Source organism: Neopelma chrysocephalum, unplaced genomic scaffold (assembly GCF_003984885.1).
Source record: "Neopelma chrysocephalum unplaced genomic scaffold, ASM398488v2 Primary Assembly neopelma1_25, whole genome shotgun sequence".
NCBI lineage: Eukaryota > Metazoa > Chordata > Aves > Passeriformes > Pipridae > Neopelma > Neopelma chrysocephalum.
The window spans coordinates 24,893,887-24,899,544 of NW_020897694.1; the positions used below are offsets into that span (position 1 = coordinate 24,893,887).

Sequence of the window (5,658 nt, forward strand, 5' to 3'; positions counted from 1 at the left end):
AAAAGGAAAAGGAAAAGGAAAAGGAAAAGGAAAAGGAAAAGGAAAAGTTATTTCAGTTGGAAGGGACCTATGATCATCGTCTAGTCCAACTGCCTGACACTTTAGGGCAGACCAAAAGTTAAAGCATGTTCTTTAACGGCATTTGTTATGACCCGCCACAGAAAAGGGGGGGATAACCCAGGTTCTTATTAATAAATCCCTTGGGGTGGATTAGAGTGAAATGAATCTGAATAATTGGTGTTTGAAAACATATATATGTAGGGTTTATTTTAGAATAATTTTGTTTCAAAGGTAAACAGATATGTTAGCATTTTGGGTGTTATCATCTATATCTATCACCTATAGCAATATGGCATAAAGATAACCTTCGGAGAAAATGCACAAAGGTGAGAAAGAGAAAGACAGGATAAGGGTAAAGGAGAGTAAGGAAAAAGAAAAGATGAGAGTGGAAAAATGTATATAGTCACCACTCACTGGCTCCAGCAATGGAACTTGGTAGTCCTAAAAGTGATGGTCTTGATTTGCTGGCAGTGGGGGAGAAGAAAAAAGCCAAACCCCCAAAGAAGTTACCAGTTGATATATACTTCCAGACCGCTTTTGCACCTCTCCTGGGGCGGGGAGTTTTCCATGGAATAGTGTCATGGGCCATGCCACAAACCCCCAACATTTTTTCCCACCTTTCAAGATTGGCAGAGGGGGGGATGGGCATGCCACGAACTCTCAACATCTCCTGGGCCCTAGTGTCCATTCTCAACCTCCCCAGCACATCTCTGAACCACTCCCGCACATCCTATCACTGGATCCCAGGGAGAATTGATCACTCTTCACTCCCCTCCAAAGGAAGCTGTAAAGAGCAATGAGGTCACTCCTCAGCCTCCTTTTCTCAAAACTGGACAAGCCCAGAGTCCTCAGCCACTCCTCACAGGACTGGCTTCCAGCCCTTAAACTGGCTTTGCTGCTCTGTCCTGGACACATTTAAGGACCTCACATCCTTCTAAATGGTGGGGCCTAGAACTGCACACAGCACTCCAGCTGAGGCTGCACCAATGCTAAAAATAGAGGGATAATCACCTCTTTTGACTGTCTGGTTATGCTGTGTTGGATGCACGCAAGTATATACAGCCAACCCACTGTCAGGGCAATCCCTGGAACTGTGATGCTCCCCATGAGCTCTGCTCTCTCTCTATACACACTGACTACATTGTGGCTCGGTGTCAAGAGGTGAGCAGGCTGTGCATACCTATTCCTCCTGAAGGAAACTGGCACACAGCAGACTCATGCTCTGACAGGAAGGAATGGGGCTCTGTTACTGAACACACGCAGCCGAAGTGTCTTCCTTGCAGTCAGCACACCCAGTGTCCATCCCAAAACCACAACCACAGGACACATCTCTGGTTCACAGCATAGAACCAAGCATTTCCTCCAGCGCTCAGCTACCAAAACCCCACCCCAGCCAGTATCAAAAGACTCAGATCACTCTCAGGGAGAGTCCGACACTCAGGGTCCAACTTTTACCAGTCTTCCCCATTCTTCGCACCCACATCCACCCCCACACAAAAGAAAATATGCAGGAGATTCCTTTCTTTCCATATCCACAGAGAACCACGAAGACCTCTCTTCTGCTATATTTGCATATTGAAAAGTTACACCCTTCTGTTTTCCTCACTTTTATAAAAAGTTTAAAATCAATCTTTCCAATAATACATCTAAGCCCAGCACAAGGTTACATTAATCTACAAAATGAATTTCAATGTATCAGAAATATGAACAGAGAAGTTAATAACATGAACTCAGGACAGCAAACCCTCCTGCTTGTTGGCTCAAGCCACCCCGGAAGGTAATGCTCCAAAATACTGTGGCACTACAACTTGTTTTTGGACCTTTAACCTTAAGGCTACTGGCCATACTTTACTGCAATACCTGAAGTCCAGTTCCATTCATCGTTTTAAATTTAGAAAGATACTCTGTGGTGTTTGCAACATTGAAGTCTTCTCCTGCAAGGATGACATTTTTGTCACCTCCTTTTTCATGAAAAGGGTCTTCAGCAAATTTCTACCATCAAAAAAATCTATTTAACATTTTTTATATGTATCAAATATGGATCTGAACTTTGCATTGCTCTAAGTCCTTAAGTAAGAAAATACACTGTTAATCTTCAGAGCTATTCCTAATATACCACATACTTCCATTTATTGTAGAAATACATTTCTGTTTCTAAGAAACTACATTAAAAAAAAAGCTCGAATACTGACTACCGTCCAAAATGTGCATGCCTCAAATTCATAAAAACACTTTGAAAATATGTATTTGAATATTTTTTCTAGTCAAGGGAACAGTTAAGTTGCACATAACGAAATCTAACTCCTAAAGATCTGAGCCTAACATATGCCCCACCTACTTGACATAGGAGAAATTTCTTTACATAGAAAATGTGAATTTTGCAAACTACTAATTTGTGTGTCAAGCAGAAGGAGCCTGAATAAGCACACATGCAATAAGGGCCTTTAATTGACAGATGCATGGATTTAATAAGAAAAAAAAACCCAACAAAAACAACCAAACTCAAACACCCAAAACATTATTTAAAGCCAGCAAAGTAAACCAAGCCTGTGGATACACTTATTTTCCTCGACCAATGTATTTAGTGAGGAATATCCACACAGAGTTCCATGCTGCTCCAACTAAACCTGCTTTAACTGTGACCTCGCAGCGGTGCATCACGAAACTGAGGAAAGGCACAAGGCCGCCCAGGTATCTCGATGGAGGAGAAAGAGTACGTATGGACGCACACAGCCCTTTTCGATTTCATTTTCCCCTTTCTTTCTGCTGGATTTACTCCATCCGCGGAGCTGTGCCCATGCAGAAGTTAGGGCTATCACCCACCCGCGGGGTCCCCTCGATCAGGGGTGGCTCCCCCGGTCACCCCTCTCCGCCGGGACGGGCGGCACCGGGGTGAAGCAGCGCCTTCCCCCGGCGGTGCCCGCGGGCCAGGCCTGGACCCGGCGCTTTGGGAGGCGGCCGAGTAGGGCCGGGCCTGCGGGAGGCCCTGAGCCGGGCTCCATCTTCCTGCCAAAACCTCCCGCTCCGCTCCGGAGCGCGGCCGCCTCCCCGCCCCCTCCCTCCTGCCCCCGGGGAGAGGCCCCGCCAGGCGCTGTCCTCCCGTCACCCTACAGCGTCCGGGATGGGGGGAGAAGGGGAGACCCCTCCGCTCACCTCGGGCTGCTGGTCCGCGGGGCTCGGCGCCCCGGTGCGGGGCTCGGCGCCGGCGGGGCTGCGGCCGCTCCCCGCCCCGGCCGTTACCGGAGGTGCCGCGGCGGGCGAGGGCTGCGCCCCGCCGGCCCCGTCCCGCGCCGCTCCCGCTGCCCCGAGGCCGCGGGCGGCGGCTGCGGAGGGACCGGCGGCCGAGGCAGGCGAGCGCTCCCCCGCTGCTCGCCGACTCTTGCTCCTTGAAGCCTGCCCGGCAGATGTTGGTGCCCCGGAGGGATGTCCTTTGTCTCGGTCCCGTCCCGAGCGTCTCCGACCAAGAAGCAGCCTTTCTTCTTCCTTTTTGTAAAATACAAGGGAAGTTACTACAGGCTTTGGAAAGGCTGCTTTTGGAAATTAAAGGCACGCAGTCACCGAGGACGACACGTTTAAACCTGTGGAGCAGCGAACTCCTCAGCGGAATAGGGAGTCCCCCGGCGGCGCGGCAGGGCAGCGGTGGGCCGGGAGGCAGGATCCCGCCTGCCCGCCGAGCCGGACGGGGAGCTGGAGGGCTGCAGGATCCCGCCTTCCTGCCGAGCCAGACGGGGCGCCTGAGGGACTGAGAGCATAGGGCTAACTCCAACGGGAGAAGGTGTGGGTCTTCCATGAGTGTTTTCCTGACTGTGTGCAGGAGGACACCATGTTCCAGCGCGAGGGTAAGGCCGAGAGTATGCTTAAGCAAAGTAGTGTCAGGTAAAGTTGTAATTTTCAGTGAATATATGTATTGTATCGTGCAGGTAGAATCATTCCAACAGCTACAGTTTACATCAGATCCTACTAATTTTATTCCTGTAAGGGTTTTGAATTGTGTTTTTCCATGATAAATGGTGTGCAGCCTTTGTGGCCATAGGGAAAATTTCAAACAGTTTGTATTACATATAAATTATGTTGGCAAATTCAGCAGAGGAGGTAATCATTGCACATTTACAACACCTCATCTTCATGGAATAGTTCCATTTGGCCAGGGAGACACCACCATGTTTTCCAAAGTACATAGATTTACTGAGGCACCAACTTTCCTTCCTGAACCATGAAATTCTGTTGCGCCAGAGTTGATGTGGGCACATATGCTGCAAACACGAGCTTTAAGAAAAGAAGTAATTGTTTGGGTGCTTCAGCTTTTTGTGTCCTAAGGGTACCTCGGCATGCTCCAGTCACTAATGGGCATTCAATCCAGAGGAACAGGCTAGAGCTAGTCTGAAGGAAAACCTGAACATATGTGAAATGTGGACGTCCGGTCCTCAGTTCTCGTGACTTTTGCTTCGGCAGATCTGCTCCTGTTGGTCTACTAAAGCAGGCATTGCCAGAGCAAGATGCTTTATCAAGACTTTTTTGTGGTAAAGCTTAACTAAGAGAGGACTTTGAAAACTGGTCTGACAGTCACAGCTTCCATGAGTCAGGCCTAGAGGCAAATATGCAGTACAAGTTGATGAGCACATTATGTGAATGGTTGGAGCACTCACTTAGAGAGCAAGATGCTCAAGTGCAGTCCCTTCTGCACCCAAGAAGTTTCATACCCCATACCCCTCTTAAAATGCCCTAATGACAACATCATAGTCTGTTCAGCATACCTTCTAAGGATCTCTTTCTGTGAAGGTGGATTTTATATCAAACCAAATGCTAACTGTGTAAGAAAGTGTTGGAGCTTCTCTTCAGTTGATGAGGGGAGGGGTGTATGAAATGTGCAGAAATATGTGGATCTTAGTTGCTTACTCTGGTATCTGTTTAATATAAAATACACAAGTAGGCCTTGGAATGAGAGCTATAACCGAGATTTCTATGCTGTAAAGGGAGGGCCATCACCCTGTCATTCTTTCACTCTTACTTTGTTCCAGAGCTTGATTAATCTTTAATTACTGCCTGTTAGTGGTACAGCCTCACTTGGCAGGAGTGGGTATTCTTTAACCCACATTAGTGCCAAGTTCTTCCCTTATATAGCTTGGTGACAAAAGTGCTCTCCTAAAACATATATGGATTTACTAAGAGGGGACCAAGAGCATTTGCAACGTATTTGTGAGGCTTATAGAGGGTACCTGCAACTGGAGAACACAAAAATGAGAGAGTATTTTGATTGTGGAGTGAAATACAATGACATGTTGGCCATAGCTATTTGGGAAATGTCCTGGGTAACAGGGGTGTCATCCAGGGCCCATCCCACCATGCAGCCAAGAGCAGAGCAGCTGAGGCAGGGGAGCACCAGGACAAGCCCCAGCCCCAGACATCGGGCACCCCCCTGTGGACAGGAATGGGCTGAGGCTCGATGAGGCCCATGGCTGGGCACAGCAGGGCTGTGGAAGGCTGGAGACTGGCCTTTCTGCAGTGTCGCTGGGTCAGGGGCTGACAGCCCTGGGGGGCTGACATGGCATCCTGGGCTCTGGACATGTCGGGGGAGGCTGGGCAGGGGCAGCCAGGCCT

General features: G+C 48.7%; 1 protein-coding gene across 3 annotated transcripts in view; it reads right to left on the reverse strand.

Annotated features, from left to right (window-relative positions):
- The window catches only part of DZIP1 (DAZ interacting zinc finger protein 1), a 42,624-nt gene extending 39,310 nt beyond the window's left edge, over positions 1–3,314 (reverse strand). For 2 of the 3 annotated variants that reach the window (XM_027674644.1, XM_027674645.1), the window contains exon 1: positions 3,214–3,314. The gene's annotated coding sequence lies outside the window, so the exon portion shown is untranslated. The remainder of the gene's footprint in view (positions 1–3,213) is intronic. The other variant, XM_027674647.1, reaches the window with a different exon arrangement.
- Between the last annotated feature and the right edge of the window lie 2,344 nt (positions 3,315–5,658).